Source organism: Marmota flaviventris, chromosome 9, assembly GCF_047511675.1.
Source record: "Marmota flaviventris isolate mMarFla1 chromosome 9, mMarFla1.hap1, whole genome shotgun sequence".
Classification (NCBI taxonomy): domain Eukaryota; kingdom Metazoa; phylum Chordata; class Mammalia; order Rodentia; family Sciuridae; genus Marmota; species Marmota flaviventris.
Window position 1 is genome coordinate 103842699 of NC_092506.1, and position 26953 is coordinate 103869651.

Consider the following 26953-nt stretch of genomic DNA (forward strand, 5'->3'; position numbering starts at 1 on the left):
TCATATAGCTTTGACCTTGTTTGCAGGAGTACTTTCTCCTGGAGCCAGCATGTAAAACATCTGCCTACCCTGTAGCTACCATGCATGGCTCCCAGCTGTTCCTGAGTAAGAAAACTGCTTAGCAGCTGGGACAAGGGCAACTTGTGTTATGTGGTGGTGGAACAATTGGCAAAAATATGATAGAAAATATGCCTGTTATGGTTTGGATATGTTTGAGTGAGTCTCCTGAAAGTTTGTGTGCTAGATGCTTGGTACCCAGCATATCAAGATTTCGAGGTGGCAGGACTTTTAAGAGGTGAGGACTAGTGGAGCATAATTAGTCAAAGGGGTTCCACCCTCATGAATGGTTAGTGGGTCAGGTTTCCTGGGACTGGGTTAGTCGTAACTCACCATTGCTTCCTCTCTCACCACATGATCTCTCTCCTCTGCACTTCTGTCATGTGATGCCATCTACCACATTGTGACACAGCCACAAGACCCTCACCAGATATACTGGTGATATACTGGTATACTGACCAGATACCATCACTAATCTTGGATCTGCAGCCTCCAAAAACTGTAAGCTAAATAAACCTGTTTTCTTTCTGAATTGCCCAGCCTCATGTATTTTCTATAGCAACACAAAATGGATTGAGATAGCACCTGAAAAATCTGTGGACTTGGTTAAAGGAATCTAGAGATGAAATACTATTTGGGTGCTTATACCTGGCATGATAAAGTATAATAAAAGAGAGATGAGCTAAATGGGAAAAGAAAACCAGTTTGGAAAAGAAAACCAGTTCTCATTTCCAGTCTCTTCAGCAGGCAGTGAGGCAGTGGATTCTCAATGTAAGAACTGGCCTAAGCCAGGCTCAGTGACGCCTGCCTGAATCCCAGCAACTCAGGAGGCTGAGATAGGAGGATAGTGAGTTCAAAGCCAGCCTCAGCAAAAGCGAGGTGCTAAGCTGTTGAGAGCCACAGCCGAAGGGGCCCCAGCAAACTTCCAGCTGCCAGCAAACTTCCAGCTGCCGGCTGATGATTGGCTCACAGCGCTAAGCAACTCAGTGAGATCAAACTGTTCTCACTGCTGTGTACAAAATAGGACTGGGGATGTGACTAAGTGGTTGAGTGCTCCTGAGTCTAATCCCCAGTACTAAAGAAAGAGAGAGAGAGAGAGAGAGAGAGAGAGAGAGAGAGAGAGAGAGAGAGAGAGAGAACTGGTCTAAAGAGAAAGGGTAAATCAAGGGTATGTCTGTAGAACCTTTGTTGAGATGCCAGGAAGATTTAAGTGATAATTAGTAGACCTTCTCAACTAAACAAAAGTGTTTCAAAGAATATTAAGGATATTGTTCCACAGCTGAAGTACTGTCTTCTTGAAATTAACCATGTATGTGGCATCTTGCCCACAAAGTGGACCCATAATATTCACAGAAAACCCATAAAATTTTAAAGAGTATTGTATTGGCAATAGCTCCAGCAGTTTGGACTGAAAGGTGCTGAGACAGTTCGAAATGAAAAAGAAGCCTCTGGGTCCCCAGCTTCCTCTGGGCAGGAAGCTGATCCATATACATATGGTTTTTTGCTTAGGGAAAAGACAGGCCTCTCAGAGGACAGGAGTGAGACTCTAAAGGGTGTAACTAAAAGCCTGTCAGAACCACACCCTCTTTAAGTAACACTCCCTGCCACTAGAGTAGTGGTGCTGATTACTTGGGCCTGACTGTGGTTCAGAATGCTTTGGCCCAGGTTTGCTAACGCCTCCCGTTTCTTCCCTTTTTACTGGAGCTCCTATTGGATGCAGCCTACTCTTGCTTCATCGTTGAACACCAGTCACATGGGGCAGATAACTTGTTCAGGGGTTTTTGAGTCAAGAGGAGGCACATCTGAGGAGTGTTCCCAAGAGGACTCAGCCACGTCCAGACCAGCTTCACATTATGAACTCCTGGACTTGGAGCCCGATGGCATAATGGGTAATATTACGGGTATTTTGGGAAGGGTGGGACATTTCACACGTAGGAGGGCTGCACCTCTTTAGGAGGAGAGGGTGGACGGTGTAGACTGCTACACTAAAGGCTCCACATCAACTCCACATCCACTGTGGGCTTGGCCATGGTGGGACTCCAGATAACATGATGGAAGTAGAGATCTCCCGAGTGCCAGCCCATTAGGACTTGCTTCCTGGAAACTGGCTGCCACGTGAGCCCCAGCTAGCCACATGGGCAGACATGAACTAGTGCACTAGCCCACAGCCCTGCCAATTGCCAGATAGATTGCCAGGGAGACCTTCCAGGAAGCAGAGATGAGCTGTCCCAGCTGAGCTCTGAGCAAACTGCTGACCCCAGAATTGTGCCTTTGGTTCTTGGTTGGGGAAGTTTGTTAAACAGCAACAGATATCCAGGTAGGAGAGGAAAGGGAATTTAAGACAGAGGTGGCAAAAGGAGCAAAGTCGTGGAGAAAAAGTAAAGCCAAGTGGAAATAGGAAATGCAGTTCATTTGGGTTGAGAGGAGACCCCGGAAAAATGGGGAAGAGCCTGCGAGGAAGCCCTGTCTGTTTGGACTTGGTAATGGGGAGGCATGGAAGGTTTATGGGGAGGGTGTGAAATGGCCAGATAGACAGACCCTTCAGAACGGTGGTTCTGGGAGGAGGGGGCGGGCAACTGCAGGGCCAGTTGTACCTTCTGCCCGGGGGTGGGGGGGTTCTTTGGTCTTGCAGTCTGTTCAGATCAGAGGAGGGGAGGCAGGCAAGGTGGTTTCTGGGGAGGAAGATGGCACGATAGGCATGAAAAACTATTCCTTGAGGTCATGTCTGTCTTGGTTATTGTTGTCTCTGGGGTTGCCAGGTCCTGGCACAAAGTAGATTCTCAAGAAATATTTTTGAATGATTATAATAAGAAATGAGAGCAAACCAGTGTTGTAGGTGCTGCATATGAGGCAAAAAGCAGGGACTTTGAAGGAGAGTTTGGGGGAAAAAATGGGTGATTTCTGGACAGGGGAAGAAAGGTGTTCCCAGTTGAGGGATGCTCAGAAGCAAAGGGATGGAGGTGTGCAGGGTGCCCGGGCTGTCCGGCTGTCGGGCTGTTGCAGTGCGCACACTGATCATGTGGCTGGAGTATGGGGTGGGGGAAGGAGAGGGCCTGAGATGCAAGTGGGGAGGGAGAAGAACCAGTCACAAAAAACTGGATTTGCTGGGCGCTGTGGCACATGCCTGTAATCCCAGCAGCTCTGGAGGCTAAAGCAGGAGGATTGCACGTTCAAAGCCAGCCTCAGCAACTTAGCAAGGCCCTAAGCAACTCAGCAAGACCCTGTCTCTAAATAAAAAATAATAAGGGCTGAGGATGTAGCTCAGTGATTAAGTGCCCCTGGGTTCAATCCCTGATACTAAAAAGAAAAAAAAAAAAAAGACTAGATTTATCAGGCTGAAGAGCTTAGACTATCCAGGTAGCAGTGGGGAGCCACGCAGGGCCCTAAAGAAGTGGAGATGTATGAGGAAGTATTTGGGGGCAACAGGGTGCAGTTGGAGGGATTCATAGGAGTAGATGCAGAGAAATCAGAGCCCAGGGCTGGAGCCCCGATGAAAGGGTGAGGGTCTGATGTGGGGCAGCCGCAGTAGAAGTGGAGATGAGGGGCGGAGGATGCATATCACCTCGGCACTCCCTGGCACTTGGACCGTCAGCCATGCAGGCTCCCAGGTCTCTGGTGAGGCTGCTCTGAAAAGTGAAAAGAAAGAAGGCAGCTTTGGGGCAAAAGATCATGAATTCAGTGTCGGCGGTGTCGAGCTTGAGGGGCGTGTGGAGCAGAGGAGCGAGGTGGGTGTCTAGTGGTGGTTGCACAGTCGGTAATGAGCACCTGGAGCGCCTGTGTGGACCAGAATAAAACAGGCCGCAGGGCAAGTCCCCATATTCAAGGGAGTTTCAGCCAGCAGAAGAGTCTTTGAAGGAGTGGCCAGAGGGGTAGGACCCCAGAGAGGGACACCACATAAACAGGGGCACTTCAGTGAGGAAGTGGGGAGTGCTATGGTGTATTCAAGTGTACCCATCAGATTTGGCCATCAGGAGGTGTGGCAGTCTGGTGAGGATGGTTTCAGGAGAGGACGGGAGCTGAAGTCTGAGGTCATTGTTTCAAAATCATTTATTATAATTTCCTTATAATGTAGGTATCATTTATTATTCATCGTATATTATTATGAATAATATATCATAACATTACAGTAAATAATAAATTATTATTCCTCTTATTATAAATTTATTATTATTTGGAAATGGCAAGGCCAACAGATGAGAGGTGGCCACCACTGAAAAATAATGTGTTATGCTCACAAATCTCCAGAGGAGGCGCATGCCTCCCCAGGGGGAAGCAACAGACACCAGAGGAGGAGACTGGGGGCCAGAGCCTTCTTATGGTCTCTGGGGAAGAAGTGAGCAAGGCATTGTGGACAAGTTTGGGGTCAGCTCGCGACTAAAACACTCAGGGTCACTCGAGGGGAACTGGGCTGCACGAAATAACCACACAAGAGACAGAAATACCTTTTTTTTGGGGGGTGCTGTGGCAGCTCCTCTGACCTTAAGGGTCCACAAAGAGAGAGAGAGAGAGGGAGAGAGAGAGAGAGAGAGGGAGAGAGAGAGAGAGAGAGAGAGAGAGAGAGAGAGAGAGAGAGAGAGAGCTGACCCCTTTTATTGAGGAGAAGCCATTCAAATGAGGCAAGGGGTCAGGTTTCAGGGGTTCAGTCTAGCTTCCTGGTGTCTGCTGTCAGGTTGACTGATATCTAGGAAGGCCACACTCAAGGGCAGAGTAAGAGAAGGGGACACACAAAGGGCATTTCCATGGAACATTCTATCCCAAACAGGGCAAGGGGTAATATCACAAAGGAACAGGTGAGCACAGCTCGATCCCTGGGGCTGCAGGAAGGCACGCCTACGCATGAAGACACTTTTATTACTCTCAAGGTTGGAGCTACCATCTTTGGCTACTTAAAAGCAGTGACAGTGCCTCAACCGATCAGGAGAGGAAAACGCTGGTCACAGGATGGGATGGCCTCCCACAGTCGGCTGGTCTGAATCACTTCAGTGGGCTCCGAGGCATAGGCATGGTCCCTGGCTGTCTGGTTGCTGGCCCTGAGGCGAGTAGGGTTGGTGATAATGGCCCCGAGGATGGAACCCCAAGAAAGGATGTGATTGGGGTATGGGCCCTGGATTAGTTGGGGTGGGAGTCTCCTGTTTAGGAACTGGCTAGTCCTGAGAGAGGCAGTCACCCCAGGTGGCAGGGCATCAGAACACAGGGACATGGCCAATGTGGTGGAGGATGGAGGAGGGGCAGGGGGACAGGACGAAGGTGTAAAGCAAAGAGGAACCTTGTCCAGGAAGGGCTGCTGGTGGAGGCCCGTGGGCCCCTTCTCCTGTCAGGGTGCTTGGGCTGGGGAGGTGGGTTGCTGGCTACCACAGTGCAGGAACTGAGAGAGTCACACGGGAGGCTGAGACCTGCTTCTGGTGAGATCTTCTGTGGGCCCGTCTGCTGGGCTGCAGCTCCTGGCAAAGATCCTCGACAACATGCTCTGGGAGGCTGCTTGGACCATCAGCCTCAACCTCAGGGTTCTGATTCGGCTGAGCTCAGCTGTTCTCAGTCTCATGAAGCTGGGGAGGGCCAGGAAGGGCTGCCCAGGGGTGAGAACAGCTGCCCAAGTCCTGACTCAGTCTCTCCGGTTAAAGGAAAAAAAATTAGTAGTTTTTTTTGGAAGGGATAACTATGCCCAGGAATGAATAAGACTCATCCTTGTGGAATGTGAGCAGAGTAACAAATTTTTTTTTTTTAAAAATTGCTTTTGGGGAAAAAATACAGGTCTGTCCGAAGCCATTTCCACCTCCACTTTCCACAGTCAGGGTCCATCTCTGCAAAACCTCTTTATAAGCAGGCCGCTCTCCTCCTGATCTACTCGCTCACCAGATCCCTAACTTCTTGGGAAGAGGCGGAGCCTTTCCCAGCACCCCTTGCCAGCTGGCTTCAGCCAGTAGCAGCAGCAGGCAAATACAGCATCGGGCAGCTCCTCTGGCTGCTGTGCCAAAGTGAGGGCCAGGCAAATTTCAGACGGGAGGAGGAGAAAAACCCGAAGTATTTTCTTTATGTTGGAGGCATTTCTGCTGCTCATGGGAAGGAAGAATAATGCTAATGGGTCTTTTTCCCCCAAAGTGCACTGTGTAGGAGAGTATATAATTTTAATTTATCTGAGTGAGCGCATGAGGAATAGCCCATGAGTCCACATGATGGTGAGTGTGTGTGTGTGTGTGTGTGTGTGTAGGGGGGGAGGGGTGGGAGGAGATGACGTGTTTGGGATGGGGAGGGTCAGTGGTCAGACTCTTTGTTCACGCAGGTATACCCTCAGCCCTGGACACCTACCTCTCTCTTCAGTTCACCCAGGCAGATCTCTGTCCTGTACTGGAGGAAGGGACAGACCAGGAGTGAGTGACTCCAAGCATGAAATCTTCCTCAGCTAAAATCCTGGGAGCCATCCTTCCTCATCTTCACCTACTTATCCATTTACTCATCCTAGTTTGGGTTCTGTCTGGAAAATGAGCTTTGGAGTCTTTCCAACTTAACTGACACGGCTCTGGCTGTGTAGCCTTCCTTCCCTTCCTCCCTTTTCTCCTCCCCGCCCCTCCCTCCCTCCTTCCTTCCTTCCTTCCTTCCTTCCTTCTTTCCTTCCTTCCTTCCTTCCTTTCTCCTTTTCTTTCCTTGATATTGAGAATTGATCCCAGGGGCTACATCCAGCCCTTTTTATGTTTTAATTTTGAGACAGGTTTTTGCTGAGTTGCCGAGGCTGGCCTCAAACATGTGATTCTCCTGCCTCAGCCTCCCAAGTTGCTGGGGTTACAGGTTCGCTCATCTTCTTTCTTGCCTGGACTATTGCAGTAGCCTGCCAGATGTCATTCTGCTCCAGTCTCTTCTTCCACATCGCTACCAGAGTAACTTTTTTCCTAAACCACTTTTTTTTTTTTTTTAATTTTAAATTAAGCTGGGTATGGTGCCTGCCTATAGTTCCGTGTAGCTCCAGGTACTTGGGAGGCTGAGACAGGAGGATTGCCTGATCCTAGGTATTCAAGACCAGACTGGGCAACATAGTAAGATCCTGCCAAAAAAAAAAAAATTTTTTTTTTTGTTCCAGGACCCCTATAAATACCAAAATCTGTGAATGCTAAAGTCTCTTACATAAAATGGTGTAGTATTTGTGTATAACCTATGTATATCTTCCTATATACTTTTAGGTCATCTTTAAATTACTTATACAACCTAATGCAATATAAATGCTTTGTAAATGATTGTTGGATTGTATTGTTTATAGAGTAATGACAAGAGAAAAGTCTGTATGTGTTTAGGACAGGCACAGTTTTTTCCCAAACATTTTCATTTGGAAGATAGTTGAATCCATGGACACAGAAGCTGTGAGGGCTGACTTGGCTTAAAAAGGAGGGGATGGGAACAGAAAAGACAGTGGAATGAATTGGACATCACTTTCCTATGTCCACATGTGAATTAGTGGAACTCCACGTCATGTTCAACCACAAGAATGGGACCCTAATTAGAATAAGTTATACTCCATGTATGTATAATATACCGCTCTACTGTCATTTATACCTAAAAAGAACACATTTTTAAAAATTGTCATACATGCATGTGGTTCCAAATACAATGGTGTAAAAGAACATAGAGTTAAAAAGTAAAAATTTCAGCTCCCATTCTTTAACCATATTACTAAAGTTGTTAGCAACTGTGTATCTTTCCAGAAATATTCCATGCATGTAACAGTGTTAGCAAATCCTGTTCTCTTCCTGGGGGCATGGGGAACACACTATTGTAGTCTGTTATACATTTTATTATATACCTTTACCTTTTTTTTTTTTTAACCAATGTCTCTTGTGGGTAGTGCTATATTAGGGCATATTAAATTGCTTTATTCTTTTATCGGTTGTATAATATTCCATTTATGGACCTATTACAATGTATTTAATCAGTCCTCTAGGTGTTTGACAAACTGTGTTCTTTTTTTTTTTTTTTTTTTTTTTTTTTTAAATTTTAATATTTATTTTTTAGTTTTCAGCGGACACAACATCTTTGTTTGTATGTGGTGCTGAGGATCGAACCCGGGTCGCACACATGCCAGGCGAGCGCGCTACCGCTTGAGCCACATCCCCAGCCCGACAAACTGTGTTCTTACAAAGCAATACTTCAATGAATGATTGGCACAAATGTAATTTTACACATTTGTTCTATTTGCAGGACCAATTTCTTAGAATTTGAATGTCTTTAAATAGTATTATTATTTTTTTAATATTTATTTTTTAGTTGTAGTTGAATACAATACTGTTATTTTATTTATTTATTTTATGTGGTGCTGAGGATCGAACCCAGCCCCCCACCCATGTGCTAGGGGAGCACTCTATTGCTGAGTCACAATAGTATTATTATTATAATGAGTTTTTTTGTTTTGTTTTGTTTTTAATGAAAATAGCAACAGTGGCTTGGGCCAGGAGTGTGGCTCAGTGAGAAAGTGCTTACTTAGCATGCACAAGGGCCTGGATCCAGTCCCCGGCACCAAAAATATCCAAACAAACCCAAAAACCTCAGTGAGTTTATTTGGGTCATTTATTGTCTTTAAAAACTTATCCAAATGACATATTTTTGATTCTCCTTTGATTGTGATCTAGTTATACTTTCTAACCTATCAGCATGATCAGTGAAGCAGATGTGAGTGTTTGAGAAGTACGCCTATCGAACTGGAAAGACTTTGCCAGTTAATGTTGAATGAATAAAGTGTTTGCATAATGCTATCTAGATCAGTATTTTTTTTATTGGATGTTCAAAACATTACAAAGCTCTTGACATATCATCTTTCTTACATTTGATTCAAGTGGGTTATGAACTCCCATTTTTACCCCAAATACAGATTGCAGAATCACATCAGTTACACATCCACGTTTTTACATAATGCCATATTAGTGACTGTTGTATTCTGCTACCTTTCCTATCCTCTACTATCCCCCCTCCCCTCCCCTCCCATCTTCTCTCTCTACCCCATTTGCTGTAATTCAATTCTCTCCCTTGTTTTTTTCCCCCTTTCCCCTCACAACCTCTTATATGTAATTTTGCATAAAAATGAGGGTCTCCTTCCATTTCCATGCAATTTCCCTTCTCTCTCCCTTTCCTTCCCACCTCTCGTCTCTGTTTAATGTTAATCTTTTCCTCATGCTCTTCCTCCCTGCTCTGTTCTTAATTGCTCTCATTATATCAAAGAAGACATTTGGCATTTGTTTTTTAGGGATTGGCTAGCTTCACTTAGCATAATCTGCTCTAGTGCCATCCATTTCCCTGCAAATTCCATGATTTTGTCATTTTTTAGTGCTGCGTAATACTCCATTGTGTATAAATGCCACATTTTTTTTTATCCATTCATCTATTGAAGGGCATCTAGGTTGGTTCCACAGTCTAGCTATTGTGAATTGTGCTGCTATGAGCATCGATGTGGCAGTATCCCTATAGTACGCTCTTTTAAGGCCTTCAGGGAATAGTCCGAGAAGGGCGATAGCTGGGTCAAATGGTGGTTCCATTCCCAGCTTTCCCAGGAATCTCCATACTGCTTTCCAAATTGGCCGCACCAATTTGCAGTCCCACCAGCAATGTACAAGTGTACCCTTTTCCCCACATCCTCGCCAGCACTTGTTGTTGTTTGACTTCATAATGGCTGCCAATCTTACTGGAGTGAGATGGTATCTTAGGGTGGTTTTGATTTGCATTTCTCTGACTGCTAGAGATGGTGAGCATTTTTTCATGTACTTGTTGATTGATTGTATGTCCTCCTCTGAGAAGTGTCTGTTCAGGTCCTTGGCCCATTTGTTGATTGGGTTATTTGTTATCTTATTGTTTATTTTTTTGAGTTCTTTGTATACTCTGGATATTAGGGCTCTATCTGAAGTGTGAGGAGTAAAAATTTGTTCCCAGGACGTAGGCTCCCTATTTACCTCTCTTATTGTTTCTCTTGCTGAGAAAAAACTTTTTAGTTTAAGTAAGTCCTATTTGTTGATTCTTGTTATTAAGTCTTGTGCTATGGGTGTCCTATTAAGGAATTTGGAGCCCGACCCCACAATATGTAGATCGGAGCCAACTTTTTCTTCTATCAGACGCAGAGTCTCTGATTTGATATCAAGCTCTTTGATCCATTTTGAGTTAACTTTTGTGCATGGCAAGAGAAAGGGATCCAGTTTCATTTTGTTGCATATGGATTTCCAGTTTTCCCAGCACCAGTTGCTGAATATGCTATCCTTCCTCCATTGCATGCTTTTAGCCCCTTTATCAAATATAAGAAGGTTGTAATTTTGTGGATTGGTCTCTGTGTCCTCTATTCTGTACCATTGGTCCACCCGCCTGTTTTGGTACCAGTACCATGCTGTTTTTGTTACTATTGCTCTGTAGTATAGTTTGAAATCTGGTATCGCTATACCTCCTGATTCACACTTCCTGCTTAGAATTGCTTTTGCTATTCTGGGTCTTTTGTTTTTCCATATGAATTTCATGATTGCTTTATCTATTTCTACAAGAAATGCCGTTGGGATTTTGATTGGCATTGCATTAAACCTATAGAGAACTTTGGGTAATATCGCCATTTTGATGATGTTAGTTCTTCCTATCCATGAACAGGGTATATTTTTCCATCTTCTAAGATCTTCTATTTCTCTCTTTAGGGTTCTGTAGTTTTCATTGTATAAATCTTTCACCTCTTTTGTTAGGTTGATTCCCAAGTATTTTATTTTTTTTGAGGATATTGTGAATGGGGTGGTTGTCCTCATTTCCATTTCAGAAGATTTGTCGCTGATATACAGGAATGCCTTTGATTTATGCATGTTGATTTTATATCCTGCCACTTTGCTGAATTCATTTATTAGCTCTAATAGTTTCTTTGTAGACCCTTTTGGGTCTGTTAGATATAGTATCATATCATCCGCAAATAATGATAATTTAAGTTCTTCTTTTCCTATTTTTATGCCTTTAATTTCTTTTGTCTGTCTAATTGCTCTGGCTAGTATTTCGAGAACTAAATTGAATAGAAGTGGTGAGAGAGGGCATCCCTGTTTTGTTCCAGATTTTAGAGGGAATGCCTTCAGTTTTTCTCCATTTAGAATGATGCTAGCCTGAGGCTTAGCATATATAGCTTTTACAATGTTGAGGTAAGTTCCTGTTATCCCTAGTTTTTCTAGTGTTTTGAACACAAAGGGATGCTGTACTTTGTCGAATGCTTTTTCTGCATCTATCGAGATGATCATATGGTTCTTATTTTTAAGTCTATTGATGTGGTGAATAACATTTATTGATTTCCATATATTGAACCAGCCTTGCATCCCAGGGATGAATCCTACTTGGTCATGGTGCACAATTTTTTTGATATGCTTTTGTATTCGATTCACCAGGATTTTATTGAGGATTTTTGCATCTAAGTTCATTAGAGATATTGGTCTGTAGTTTTCTTTCTTTGAAGTGTCTTTGTCTGGTTTTGGGATCAGGGTGATGTTGGCCTCATAGAATGAATTTGGAAGAGCTCCTTCTTTTTCTATTTCTTGAAATAACTTGAAAAGTATTGGTATTAATTCTTCTTTGAAGGTTTTGTAAAACTCCGCTGTATACCCATCCGGTCCAGGGCTTTTCTTGGTTGGTAGTCTTTTGATGGCTTCTTCTGTTTCCTCCTTTGTTATTGGTCTGTTTAAATTGTGTATATCTTCCTGACTCAATCTGGGCAAATCATATGACTTAAGAAATTTATCGATATCTTCACTATCTTCTATTTTATTGGAATATAGGGTTTCAAAATAATTTCTAATTATCTTCTGTATTTCTGTAGTGTCCGTTGTGATATTGCCTTTTTCATCCCGTATGTTAGTAATTAGAGTTCTCTCTCTTCTTCTCTTCGTTAGCATGGCTAAGGGTCTGTTGATCTTATTTATTTTTTCGAAGAACCAACTTTTAGTTTTATCAATTTTTTCAACGGTTTCTTTTGTTTCGATTTCATTAATTTCAGCTCTGATTTTAATTATTTCTTGCCTTCTACTACATTTGCTGTTGTTTTGCTCTTCCTTTTCTAGGGTTTTGAGATGAAGTGTGAGCTCATTTATTTGTTGGTTTTTTCTTTTTTTGAGGAATGAACTCCAGGCAATGAATTTCCCTCTTAAAACTGCTTTCATTGTGTCCCATAGATTCTGATATGTTGTGTCTGTATTGTCATTTATCTCTAAGAATTTTTTGATTTCCTCCTTTATGTCTTCTGTAACCTATTGATCATTAAAAAATATGGAACGCTTCACGAATTTGCGTGTCATCCGTGTGCAGGGACCATGCTAGTCTTCTCTGTATCGTTCCAATTTTAGTATATGTGCTGCCGAAGCAAGCACTAGATCAGTATTTAATACAGTAGCTATTAACCACATGTGATTATTTAAATAAATTTAAATGTAAACTAATTAAAATTAGAAATTCAGGGACCTAGACACACTAGCTATATTTCAAATGCTCAATTGGCAGTTGTGGCTAACGGCACAGTATAGATAGGGGGGATATATGACATTTCCATCAGAAATTTCTTTTGGACAGTGTTGTCTCAAAATGATTCCACTTAAATATAAAGCATAAATTAGGTGTGGTGGCGTACACCTGTAATCCCAGAAGCCTGGGAGGCTGAGGCAGGAGAGTCACAAGTTTGAGGCCAGCCTCAGCAACTTAGTGAGGCTCTGTCTGTTCCATGGTAGAGCCTCTGGGTTCAGTTGGTGCCTAAAACATAAAAACAAAACAAAACCCCAAATTATTCCCATTGAACACTTACTTTCTATTCTCCCTGCCTCCAACCCCTGGCAATGATCCATCAGTGTTTTGTCTCTAGGGATTTACCTATTCTGTTTATTCCATGTAAATGGAATCACCTTTTGCCTCTACTTCTTTAGTGCAGCATAATGTCCTCAGGGTTTATCCATTTGTGGCATGCATCAGCACCCCCTTCCTTTTTACTGCTGAGTAATAGTCCATTGTGTGCACATAGTGCATTCCATTTACTCATGGTCAATAGACATTTGAGTTGTTTCTATTTTGACTATTGTGAATAGTGCTTCTGTGAACCTTCAGTACAACTGCTTGTTTGATTAGCTGTTTACAATTCTTTTGGCCTCAGCCTCCTGAGTAGCTGAGGTTACAGGTCTGTGCCACCATGCCCAGCTTCTTCTAAAAGTTTTAGAGTCTTAGCTCTTACATTTAGGTTGTTGACCCATTTATTTATTTATTTATTTATTGGGTTGTAGTTGGACACAATACCTCTGTTTTATTTATTTATTTTTTTATGTGGTGTTGAGGCTCGAACCCACGGCCTCGCATGTGCTTGGTGAGCACTGTACCACTGAGCCACAACCCCAGCCCAGGTTGTTGACCCATTTGATTTAACTTTTATGCCTGGTGTGATGTAGGGGTCCGGCTTCTTTCTTGCGTGTGGATGTCCAGTTGTCCCACCACCATTTTTTGAAGACTGTTTTCCCCCATGGAATGGTCTTGGCCCCCTTGTTGAAAATTAGTTAGCCATAGACATGGGTTACTGTGGACCCTCAGTTTTATTCCAGTGGTCTACGTGACTGTCTGTCTATCCTGTGCCAGAACCACACTGTTTTGGTTACTGTAGCTTGGAAGCAAGTTTTGAGATTGGTTTATGAGAGTCTCTTGGTCTGACTTTGACAGTCATGGGTTAATTTGCCTCATTGAGCAATTTGGATCAGTGGACTCCTGTGATAGGCGCCCCTTGTGTCTGCCTTCTTCCAGTTAATATTATGTTTGAGAGCTACCTTTTAAAATTAGTTTAAAAAAATCTTTAATTGACACATTTAAATGACTTTAAAACTTCGAGTAGGGTGGGGAGATCTCTGTGAAGAGCAGAGCTGAGACCACCCGTGTCCGTTTCTTGAGCACTTCTGAGACCTGTTAGGCAGGACCAGTCCTCTGACAGGCTCCCCCAGAGAGATGGTCTCATGGCTGCAGATGGAAGGTTCGCTTCTGGAACATTCCTCAGCTGGCTCACTACCTCTGCAGCCCTTGTCATTTGCACCCCATCTTTAAAGAGTGCACTCTATCGACTGCCACCGCTGTGGGGTGGTTTGACGCTTCCTCATGATTACACCTGGCTTATGCTTTGGAGGCTGTCAACACCACAGAAGTGACTGTGCCCTCCACCCAGCCCACTGCAGGCACTTCCTGTCAGCCCCGCTGTCACTAGCTCAGTGAAGTGTGATCACTTGGTAAGGGTGGGGTTTGCCAGGCTTCTCCACGGCAAGATCACCCATGTTTCTTTAATGAAAAAGAAATCTGTGGGGAGACTCTTTGAGGTGATGTCTGTCTCATTATTCCTTATAGGCTTTAACGTTGGCTAGTGATTTTTGTCTCAGTCAACTACTGTGACGATGGCAAGATGGTTTGTGTCAATTAGATGTGCATCCTCCTTGACTCTGTGAACTCCAGAGCCAGACTGGGTCACGGAAGCTGTGAGGTGCCTGGCCGTACCCCTCCCTGTCTCTGCCTCCTGAAGTCTGGCCTACCATCTCCAGAAGGCTCCAGTGGAGTTCCAGAACAATGCTGAAGACTCAGGAAGAGTGAAAGAGAGATTTAGGGCCCAGGGTGACAACATCAGATCCACAGAACTTGCCTCTAGGCCTCATTCCTGGCTCCAGGTAAACCAGGGGGTTGTGGGTAAGACTGGGGCGATTTGGTGCGGCCTCTGCACCTTGAACCCTCTATTGTGTCCCCAGTCTTATTCTTGTTGAAGGCCTCAGCAGATTTTTCCTCTGAGCTGGTATATTAGGGTTCTCTAGAGGGACAGGACCAACAGAGCGTGTAGGTAATTGTGAGAGGGAATTTATTAGATGGGTTTACGTGATCAAAGTCTGGATAGTCCTACAAGGGCAGTCTGAAGGCCGGAGAACCAGAGAAACCTGCAGCTGACAATCCAAGAAGCTAAAAACCTCAGGACAAGAGGATCCAATGATGCAGCTCTTGTCTGAAACTCGAGGCTTCCTGGAGAGTGGCTGGTATGAATTTGCACTCAAAGGCTGAAGAATCTGGAGTCAGATGACTGTGGGCAAAGGCAGCAGCAAGATCCACTCGCACTTGAGAAGAGTCCAACTTGCTTGTGACTCCGAGCTTCCCCCTTCCTCCACTTTTTGTTCTACCTGGGCTCCCAGCCTGCTGGATGGTGCTGGCTGCTTTCGGGGGCAGCTCTTCCTCACTCAGTTTGCTAATCCACATGCCCAGGGTATGTGGAAACACCCTCACAGACACACCCAGATGTGTGCTTGGCTAATGTTCTAGGTGTTTCCCAATCCAGCCAAGTTGATAACAAAGATTAACCATCACAGCCAGGAACCTCCATCTTCCTTTTTTTTTTTTTTAAAGACAGAGAGACGGGGGGGGGGGGGGGAGAGAGAGAGAGAGAGATTTTTTTAATATTTATTTTTTAGTTTTCGGCGGACACAACATCTTTGTATGTGGTGCTGAGGATCAAACCCGGGCCGCACGCATGCCAGGCGAGCGCGCCACCACTTGAACCACATCCCCAGCCCTTCATCTTCCTTTTTGAAACACAAAATTGAGTCTTGGTTCCAGAAGCCCACTTTCTTGAGCGAGTTGTCCTTTGGGATCAATGCTAAAATAGGAGTTGTTCCTAGAGACCCTGAGGAGGGTGTGTAATTGGGAGAAAGTGAGTGCCATATGACACCATCTGGCTTCTCTCCCACGAATCTTCTCTTCAGGGTGATTTTTGTCTATGGTCTTGGCCTGGTTCTAAGCCTCGATAGGCTCTGGTTTTCTCTGGAGTAGGTACTCAGCTCCTTGACTATGAAGCTAAATTTGGATTTTAGACTCTTCAGTGTTGGTTTCTAAAGCAAGGTTTTGTTTGGAAGCACAACCTGGGTAAGGTTTTGGTTGAATAGATCAACAAGGCTTTTCAATGGCACCTCTGGGAATCTGGCGCAACTGGATCTAGCTATAGTCTTGTTTGGAGAGTTGTCCTGGGGATGTTGGAAGAGAGTCCTGGCATCCATCCTAGGATACGGCAAGCCAGAGTGATCTTTTCAAAATGCATATCTGACTAGTCATGTGCCCCACAGAAGATCCTTAGGTAGCCTCTTTCTTAGGTAGCCGTCCATTCCTGCAGCAGTCCTCGTTTTCGGTCACCCACCCCTGGCATCCATTGTCATGGATGCATCCAGTAGTGTCATTTTGGCCTTTATTTAGCATCAAAAATATGAGATGTGAAAAATTGATGTAGAGATCATTATAACTAATAATCTATACAAAGCATTGCTGGATTCATCGTAGCTTCAATCTGTGGATTCTAAAAATGTGATTGCTATGTTGGTGGGATATTAAATTATTTTGACATTAAAAAGGGACTCGGGGGCTGGGGATGTGGCTCAAGTGGTAATGCGCTTGCCTGGCATGCACGGGGTGCTGGGTTTGATCCTCAGCACCACATAAAAATAAAATAAAGATGTTATGTCCACCGAAAACTAAAAAAATAAATATTAAAAAAATTCTCTCTCTCTCTCTCTTAAAAAAAAGTGGGGGGGGGGACTCGGATTCAGACATTGGACTGTTATTCAATACCAAAAAGAAACGAGCTCTCAGTCATGATGAAGTCAGGAGGAAGAGATAAGGCTGTGTAGATAGGGAAATGGGCCCTTGGTGACTTCCTAAGCAACATAGCACAAACAGGCAGCTGGAGGTTTTTTGCTGAGAAACTTGCAAAAAGGTTATTTTTAAATTGGGACAATTTGGAGTCCATGGCCTCTCCAAAGAAGGAAAAACCTGATCAATATTTTGATTGGTCTAGAGACTGCATGACCACCTTGTAGACACCGAGTGCCTTACCCAGAATTGGTGGGGGCTGACTTCCTTCACCCTGGAGATCCACGGGAACCTCTAGACAATAGCCATCCCTGGTGCATTAGTCAGTTCTTTCACTGCTGTGACTAACGGACCCAACCAGAGGAGGAAAGTTTATTCAGGGGCTCATGGTTTCAGAGGTCTCAGTCTCTAGACAGCAGGCTCCATTCCTCAGGGCTGGAGGTGAGGCAGGACATCATGGTGGAAGAGTGCAGCTCTATGGTGATCAGAAAGCAGAGAGACTCCCCTCAAATGATACAAATATATGCCCCAAAGCCATGGCCCCAGTTCCCACCTATTCCAGCCACACCCCACCTGCCTCCAGTCACCACTCAGTTACTCCCATCAGGGGTTAATTCACTGATTGGGTCAAGGCTCTCGCAACCTAATCATTTCTCCTCTGAATTCTCTCACATTGTCTCACACGTGAGCTTTTGGGGGACACCACAGCTAAACCCTAACAATCAAACCTAGCGATGAGGGCTTTGCTTCATTTTGCTTTAATAAGCCCTTATACTTCACTTTCACCCACTGTCGTGGGTGAATCTCATTCTTTGAATTCATGAGGCGAAACCCCCACCTGCCTCCACACTGTGTATTACCATGAAAGACAGAGAAACCTTAGGTGGATTTCTGTAAGTGAAAAAATCCAAACTGAAAGACAGCATGCTGTTTGCTTCCAACCACATGGAAAAGGCAGAATTATGGACACAGTGAAAAGATCAGGGGCTACTGGGGATGAGAGGAGCGAGGGATGAACAGGCAGAGCATGGAGGGGACTTCAGGCCAGTGCCATCATTCTGTGTGATATTGCAAGGGTAGATGCGTGGCGTACGTTTGTGAAAACCCACGGACCTCCGCAGCCAGCCCTGATGTAAACTAGGACTCTGGGTGATAACGATGTCCCATGCGGGTTCATCCTCTGTAAAAACTGTGCACCGCGATGGGCGATGGGCGCGTGGATGGTGGGGGAGGCTGTGTGCGGGCAGGGAGCTTATGGGGACTCTCTGTACTCTCTGCTTAATTTTGCTGTGAATCTAAAACTGCTGTACAACATAAAGTCTATTATTTTTTAAGGGGATTTTTTACTTCAAAGAGTGTTGGGAAGCTCCCCTCGCTGGGCTCTGGGCCATGCTGGTCTCTTGCTGTCCAAGTTCCTCCTTGCATCAAGCCATTGTCACTCTGTCCTGAGGGCTTGCCTTTCCTCTCCCCCTCTGCCTGGTGAACTCCTGCCCATCCTTTGGCTCAGCTCAGGTGTCTGGTCCATGGTGAGGTTTTCCTTAAAGCATCCTGTTCAGGGCACAGCTTTGCCTCTGAAGCCTTTTCATCAGTGTGCTTTAGAGCAGCCTCTTTGATAGATATGACTGTGCTTTGAAGTCTATTCTTGTTCATTATCTATGATTTATGCACCTTTTCCCCAGCTGAATCTTTCATTTGAAGGGCAATGGCCTGGAATGAGACGAGGAGGTCTGTGTGCATGAAGCTAGGCAAGGGTGAAGTTTCCCCAGCTCTGAAGCCCAGGCTCTCCTACCTCATCTGACCCTTTCAGCAGCCTTCTAGGAGGCCTAGTATGACCATTTTACAGATGAGGAAACTGAGTCACACGGAGTTCAAGAGGCTCGCTCAAGTCATGTAGGCATGAGTCATGGATTCATTCTCATGTTTTCTGACTGTTTCTGGCCCCAGGACCAGAATACCGTGTTGACTTTTTGTAACAGAAACACAGCTGACATATTGGCCCCGTGTGAAGAGTTGGGGACGTAGTAGCACAGATGGTCTAGCTTTGCTCCCTGGCTCCTGAGCATGTCAGGGGTGACGAGGGGACTCCAGAGCCTAGGCTTCTGCATGATTTTCCTCCATTTCCTCCAGAGGCAGCTGCTTCCTTCCTGGATTTCCTCCCCTGGCACCTGGCACCCCCTCAGAAAGCTGGGGCAGTGGGTGGAGGTGGGGCTGTGGCACTTAGGCCACTGCAGCCTTTACGTCTCCTTAGCTCAGAGGACAAATGCTTTCTTTTTCCGGGGGTCGTCCTGCTGTCCTCCCTTCTCCTTCGGCAGCTCTTGGCCCTGTGTGACCCTGGGTGAAGTCTGTTGACTCTCAGGCCTCAGTGTTGTCCTTTGGGTAATGGGCTGGTGTCTGCCCCTCCCACCTCTTGGAGCTGGGAGACACCCAGTGTAGCTGGGAACTGTGTCTGAAAGCTGCACTCCAGGCCCGCCCACATGCTGGGAGAGCAACTGCCGGCCAGGGTATTTTCAGACACAGCTTAGTTGAATAAATCATGACCAGGAAGAAACAACAGTGATGTCTCCTCTGCAGGCCTGAGCCAGTTCCTGAAAGGCTGGGGACTTTGTTGCTCCTGTGCCCGGCCCCTCCCTCCACTGCGCTCTGAACCACATCTTCCTCCTCCTCCTCCCAGAGCCCTGCTGCGGGGAGCTCTCCCCACTTGCCTCCACCTTTGAGCAGCTCTGGGTTGGTGTGTTTTCTCTGTCTTGACTCAGTGCCTATTTTATTCCACTTTAGAAAGCACCAGTCCAGTCCCTGCCTGGAGTGGGGTGGGTGGGGCCGGGGATGGGCGAGGCGGTCCTCTGTGGGGATTTTAAAGCAAGAACACACAAGCACAGGGAGGTGGTGTGTGCGACCAATGCCAGATGGAGCTCAGAGGAGGGGAAGCCGGAGTCCCTCTGGGAACGTGGAGAGGGGCCCAGTGAAGAGGGGCCAACTCTTCTGTGTTTACCATCTCTTGTTCTCATTTCCCCTTTCTGTTTTCATGTTTCTCAGACATGCTCTTCTATATGAGCCACTGTGTTAGGCGCTGGGGGACACAAATGTACCGATTTTAGTTAATTAACTCAGATATGCAAGAAAGAATACATTTCTTTATTTTCTTTAAGGCAACCCCATTTAGATTCTAAGTCATCTTGCTGGCTGGGTAAGTGTATTAGTTCATTTTCTGCTGCTCTAACAGAATGTTACAGACTATGTAATTTATAAACAAAAGTTTATAAACTCCCAGTTCTGGATGCTGGAAGTCTGAGAACATAGCACCAGCATCTGATCAGGGCTTTTGTGATGCACTATAACATGGCAGGAAAAAAAAAAAAAAAAAGAAAGTGAGCATGCTCAGGACAGAGAAAAAATGGGGCTTAACTTAACCTCTCACCAGGAGCCAACTCCCACAATAACTAGCCGGTGCCAATAATAATGGCATTAATCCACTCTTGAGGGTAGAGTCCCCATGACCTGATGGCCCCTTAGCAGTCCCAGCCCGCCACACAGTTGGAATGGCAGTTCGTGTGTGCATCATGAGTTTTGGAGGGACATTTAAATCATGGCAGTGGGAATTGCCTCTCCTGGAGCCCCAGCCCTGGGTAGTACAAAGTTCCAGGTTTCTGTAGGGCTGGGGGAGGCCGGCTGGTCTTCAAGGTGCTGAGGCTCCCTCAGGCTGTTCTGCCTGGCTCTGCCTGGCTCAGGCTTGGTGGGGGGTTCTCAGACTAGGCTGGAGATGATGGCCTTTCTCTGTGAATCTGGTCATCACTGGGAATTTACCTGGGATCAGGCTGGGGTCCCCACTGTTGACAATACCTTCTTCTTGCCTCTTTGGCTTGGGAGAATCTCCTTTTAGTGCCAAAGAATCTCTGTCTTCCCATGCAAGTCTTTTGTTTTGGGGATTGAGGTCCGGGGATTGAACTCAGGGACACTTGGCCACTGAGCCACATCCCCAGCCCTATTTTGTATTTTATTTAGAGACAGGGTCTCACTGAGTTGCTTAGCCCCTTGCTTTTGCTGAGGCTGGCTTTGAACTCATGATCCTCCTGTCTCAGCCTCCCAAGCCTCTGGGATTACAGGCGTGTGCCACCATGCCCTGCCCCTAAGCAAGTCTTTTAAGGACACCTAATGTGTTCACTAAGTGGAAACCAGAAGTCAGAAAAACAAAGCAAAACAAAATGTATGATTAGTGTGATGGCCTCACCTCCAGTTTGAATGCCAATGGCCTACGCCCTTCCATTTTACAGCGTAGCTGTATCTGGAGATAAAGATTTTAAAGAGGCAGTTAAGTTTTAATGAGGTCTTTAGATGGGCCCTAATCCAGTGTGGTTGGTGTCTCTATAAGGAGAGATTTAGGCACAGGTGTGTGTGCACAGGGGGAAGACCATGTGAAGACAGCTGAATACAAGCCAAGGAGAGAAGCCTTAGAAGAAACCAATGATAGCTCAAAAACTATCTCCATCAAGAGCAAGACCGCGGGACCTGCGCAGCCTCTACTCTGGATTCCCTGCCAAACCCTTCCCATTTCCAGAGAACAACACTTCACATGCCCCGTAACACCATATGACAAAACCCAATTGAGTAAAAATTCTTAGAATTCCAACTTTCAATGGGATCACTCTTAGGAAGAACTTGTGTTTAGAAAAGCTGCCTGCTGTGTCCTGTGGCAGGGAAGGTAGGCACTGGGGAATAGGGGTTGGCAGGACTCTGAGAAGAGAGCCATGTCACAGAATCTATTTAGGAAACATGCGGGAGTCAGATGTCATGGAGGATGGAAAGGAAGGTGGACCCTCAGTGGGAAGGTAGAAGTGAATTGATGGGATTCTTAGAACAGGGTGCCTGATACTTGATTTTAAATTATCTGGGTTCTGAGACATAACTCCTAAAACCATCAGTCAAATCCAATAAGAATTGAAAAGTCATATGTGTGAGTGTGTGTGTGTGTGTGTGTGTGTGTGTGTGAATTTCACATCTGGAATTGCCTCACAGGAGCACTACATCTGCCACTAGGAGGAGAGAGGTAGTTAGCCCTGCAAAGGGAAGAAGTCCCATCAGGGTACAAGGCAAGGCAAGGTTTTTAGCCACGGTGGCCTGCCTGGCTCTGGGCTTTCAGGTTGTGTTGAGGATTCAGATGTTCTCAGTGGACCTGAGTCTTCATATCTTGTCCTTTCTTCTGCTCAGAAAAGACAACATCAACTTTTTCTGAAGATCTCCCCTGTCCTGCTGTCTGGGGGATGATTGTTGTCACCAGTCTGGCTCCTGGGATTTTGTGAAGCAAAAAACTGGTGAGGGGCTAAGTTGCACCCATGGAGAGGCCCTCTAGACAGTGCCCCTCTCCCTTGTCTACAGCAGGGAAAATGGAAAATTAGGATAAAGTGTCGGGCAGTTGGTGATGAACCACCAACGTCAGAGAGGAGCTGTTATTGGAGATGGTGATTTTGAATGCAGGCTTTATGAAGCTAAACTCCAGATTGAAGTTGATCTGCCCATCTTGTTCTGAGCAGCACCATGGCTGATCCTGTGCGAAACTTTAAAGCCTGGAGGGCAGAGTTAGAGACGTGCATGGTGAAGGCAGTTTGATTTTAGGTGAAAGGAAGTGGAGAAGTCAATGTCGCATGTACCAGAGTTTCCTTCTAAAATTTCCAATCAGACAAGTTCTTCGACCTCTTTGGAGTGGAGTATTTGGGAGGGCCGAGAGGGGACTCCTTTCGTATGGAAGATCAGAAGGACAGGGGAAGAAGCCTGGCCCCTGGATTCCCTGGTTTCTTTTATTCACGAGGAGGTTTAACCTCATCACTGGAAGGGTCCGAATCCTCTGGGTTGTTTCAGTGTCATTTATCTACATGTTCCTAGCACCTAGCGCAGTGCCTAGAAAACAGTAGGTACTCAACACATATTTTGGAGGAAGGAAGAAAGGAAGAAAGACAAGCATCACTTTTTCAGAGAGAAAGAGGAATCAAGCCCTTGGATCTGGGCTACACTGTACATAACACCTGCAGCCTCGGGGAGGGGAGAAGCTCATCTCTTTCTCCAGGATCCCGAGGGAGGCAGACAAGCTGCTCCTCTTGTCACTTCTCTAAGTGTTTCAAGGTATAAATCAACTAGTATGTTGTGATCATAAACTTTTTTTTAAAAAGACTATAATTGCATAAGACAGGATAGAATTGAAAATATGAATGTGCGTTATATGTAATGAGGTAGGGATCATTTTGTGAAAATGGGTTTGTGGGTATATTTAGACTGGGTTGTTGTGTAAATGGTACATGTTACTATGAGTTGTAGTAAAATATGTTGAAAAACTTGACTTCCCCTACTCATCAGGATGAAATTGAAACGCTTCTATAATGGAGTGAATTCAACAAGTGGAGTGCATCTATTCAAGGCAGGAGACAGAATGGGGCACTTTATGCTCAAAGGAACAAATCCATTAGTCTTTCCTTGGGGGATTATAGCCCAAGAGCTTTCTTTGGAAATAATAAATATCTGCAGTAATACCCGCCCTAGGTTACGAAATAAAACTGTGAAATTGCACTTGAGGAACTGGCTACCATTATGCTTCCACACCATTGCCAAAGCAGGAAACCTAGGGACCAGGTGAAGAGTTTGATTCTCCATCTTTTCTGTGTCTGTGGTCCTTGTGGTTAATTTTAGTAATAAATGATATTACCAATACTTTCCTATAAATTTGAGATCTTTCGAGCTTTCAAAGATTTCACTTCTGTCTTCCCTTTTAATTCCACAGCAATCCTGGGAGTCGTCAGTCCAGGTAGGATGACTTTAGAAGAAAACAGGCTTGGAGGGTGGTCCTGCTGTGCTTCTCAATCCTTCCCAGCTATGTTCTTTTGGCAATTGAGGGGACCCAAAAATGACATTCCTTTCCAATCCTGAATTTATAGCCCCTGGAGAGGTGGAGACATGGGGTGGAGATAAGAAGATCCCTTTAATTATGGGAAGCTGCTGAAACAGACCAGGGCCATGATAACGAGGGGCTCTGAGAGGTGCTTCTTCTCCACTATGATTTGACCCCATATAGGATGCCATCTTTGAGGCGACACTGGTCTCACAAAGTAGAGGTCTTTAGGGATCCTCTCTCCAAAACCAAACTGATCAACCAACCAGTAAACACGATCTGGTGCTAGAGTGGCTGAGGGTCCCATTGTGGCAGGTAGAAATTGGGACTTAATAGCTAAGAGTTTAGGAATGAGCTCCCTGCTGTGCCTAGTGTGGCCGGTGTGACTGGGAGCAGGAAGTGAGTGGAGTAGAGGGAAGCAGAGGGGTGGCAGTTAGCCTGTCGCCAGACATGGGAAAGGAGCCTCGAGGTTGCATCACATAGCAACACTGTCACATGTTTGCTGACACGTGGAGTAGCACTGAGACAAGTGCTGGGTTCATTTTCTGGGCCAAACCCTCAATGGGGGCTGAGATGGTTTTTATTGGAGGTACCTTTATCAAACATTCTCTGCAAGAGTTTTCTCAAATCAAAGAACCCTCACAGATTATGAGGGTTCAGATAATTAACTCACAATAAAAATGATGAGACTCACGAGAAGTACTACCACTGTGCCAGAAAGTCATCATCAGAATCAATGGACAATTAACATCAGATTCTAAGAACTGCAAATTATGGACAGTCACATATTAAATATAGAATGGTTACACAGAAAATTAAAAAAGCTAAATGTATAAAAGTTCAATGCTTAAAGAAATATTATTACAAAAAGAAATATAAAACTGGAAATTATTGGGAATAAAGAGACCTTTATTTTTTTTTTCACTATATTCTTATATTTATTTTTTCACATTTAGAAGTCCATCCAAAGTAATCATCCTGGATATGGAAAATTCTATGTGACAAAGAAGACAGTAAACACCTTGGAATCAATCATTATTACTTATCTGTCATTGTACATGCAGCACTTAGCACAGTGTTTAGCATAAATTATTTCTAGATCAAGCAATAAGTAAAATCCACCAACAAGTATTTAAGACATAACTTATGAAAACCTAAATGTACATAGCATTAGGTAAATTGTTAAATTTCACCTTTACATACTTAATGTATTTTATATGGTCAATAAGATATTAAAGATTTGTAATATCAGGAAAAACTAAATATGACTAACATTGGGCTACAGTCATAAGGTTCTATAAAGAGACCTTTAAAAAAGAAAAAAGAAAGAAAAGACAAAGACAAATGCACTTATTACCACTAAAATTGTTCATTTTGAATCGGTTAAATTCACATTATGTAAATGTCACCCATATTTTAAAAAATACAACTCCAATAAATGAAAAATATAATCGTTCAAATTAAATGTCAATGGATATGTTGAAAATGTTTAGACACAGTTAAAGAGAGAATCAGTAAATGGAAAGATAGGTATGAAGAATTTATGCTTGAGAAAAAAAGGAGATGGGAAATATGAGAGGTTAAAAGAACATAAAAAGATATGGTCTAATAGATATTGCTATGGTTTGGGTTTTATTTGTCTCCACCAAAATTCATGTTGAAATTTGATTTCAAAAATTGATGTTGAAAGAGTGGGAACTCTTAAGAAATGATTAAGTCATTAAGAAGGATTAATGCTTTGCTTGAGGAAATGAGTTCTTGCTCTTGTGGGACTGGATTAGCTGTTATGAGAGTGGGTTGTTAAAAAGTGAGGCTGCCCTTGTGTTTCCCTTCCATAGTCACCTGCTTGCTCTTCTACTTTATGCCATAAATTAGAGCAGTGCAAGGCCTTTTCACAAACTGTGCTCTTGAACTTCCCCGGGCTCCAGAACTGTAGTCCAAAATAAACTATAAACTTCTTTCCTTATAAAGTACTTATTCTCAGGTATTTTGTTATAGCAACAAAAAACAGACTAACTTATATGTCTAAAGTCCAGAAGAAAAGAGTGAGGGAATTTAATAAGGAGGTTTTCATAATAAAATGCAACTTTAATATTTCCTTTAATAAGGAGATTATTGTTAATAATACAATAAATAGAAATTAACAAATCTTTCATTATAGTGGAAAATTTTAAGATACCTCTCTTGATTTTGATTATAGTCAAGCAAACAAAAATATAAGTCATGATATAATCAATTGAAAAGCACATCTAGCAAGTTTGTTCTAATGGACCTATATAAAATTTGGTATCTAATATACTTTTTTCTAAGCACACATGGTACATTTATGGAAATCATAAAATTCCCCTACATTTCCATCCATCCATCCATTCATTTGTCCATCCATTCACTTGTCCATGTATGCATGCATCTATCTGTCCATGTACCCATTCAATGACTGGTTTATAAAGAGTTGAATGTCATGTTTTATACTGCTAGGTATCAGGGGCCCTACCAGCAATGGTCTCTTTGTTCAGCACTCCCAGCTGTCCACAGAATACAAATTCTCCTGTAACTGGTTAACTCCTGGGAGGAGGAATTTTTGTCACCTGGCACACCCCCATAGCTCTTTTGTTAATAGCCAAAATGCATCTCTGTCATCAAGAGCAGAGCCTTCTCTGCAGCATCAGCTTCTTAGCTAAAGTAGCCATGAGGTGAGGACCCTCCAGCTTACAATTTCTCCTCAATGTTTTATAGGACAACCTTTCCACATTTGCAGGCTCTCCGGAAAGTTCAGGGGACATTGTGGGCCACAGAGAATGTCCTCTATCTGGCCAACAGCTGCGTTTTGGAGAAGATTCCAGCGTTCATAGCAGCTGCAAGTGCTGGGGTGCTGCTGCCAGCCCCTCCCTCCATTCATTCCATTAAGCAATTAACTGAATGAAAAGGTTGGAAGAACTTCATTCCACTGCGGTGGCAGCTTTCCTCTGGCAGGGAAGGCTCAGCATTCTGCTCACAGATGCTGCTGGCTTCTTGGGCCACCTCCGGGGAGGGGAGGTCTGCAGGATGGGCCCAGGGTTCCAGCCCAGCAGGGCACCCTCACAGCTGCTGCATTATCTCTCTTCCATGTGTGTTCTCAGGTCTGGGAGACCCAAAGCCAGGCTCCTGCAGCGGGCGTGGCTCCAGGCCTGGCTTCATCAGAGCTCCCTATCCACAGCACCCGTGTGAGTGCCATGCAGCCGTGTCTGGCTGGTAGCTCTTAGTAATCAGAGCTTCCCAAGTAGGGTGACAGGAAAGGGCTCCTGGCACACCTAGGTATTGGTCACCCACCTTGGTGGAGCCGGAGCTGTGTGAGCTTCGAGACCTTTTACCTCCAGCCTTTGTCTGTTTACTCCACGATGACCTGAAGTGTGGTCTATGCATGTCCTGATACCAAAAAATAAA

General features: G+C 44.5%; 1 long non-coding RNA gene and 1 other non-coding gene across 2 annotated transcripts; one reads left to right on the forward strand and one right to left on the reverse strand.

The window, feature by feature from the left end:
* LOC114088751 (uncharacterized) lies at positions 1–26953 on the forward strand. The gene is made up of 4 exons (XR_003582051.3): positions 1–558; positions 1762–1946; positions 23423–23446; positions 26289–26953. It is a non-coding gene; the product is annotated as an uncharacterized lncRNA (long non-coding RNA).
* LOC114089056 (U6 spliceosomal RNA) lies at positions 12292–12398 on the reverse strand. Its single transcript, XR_003582112.3, has one exon. It is a non-coding gene; the product is annotated as a U6 spliceosomal RNA (small nuclear RNA).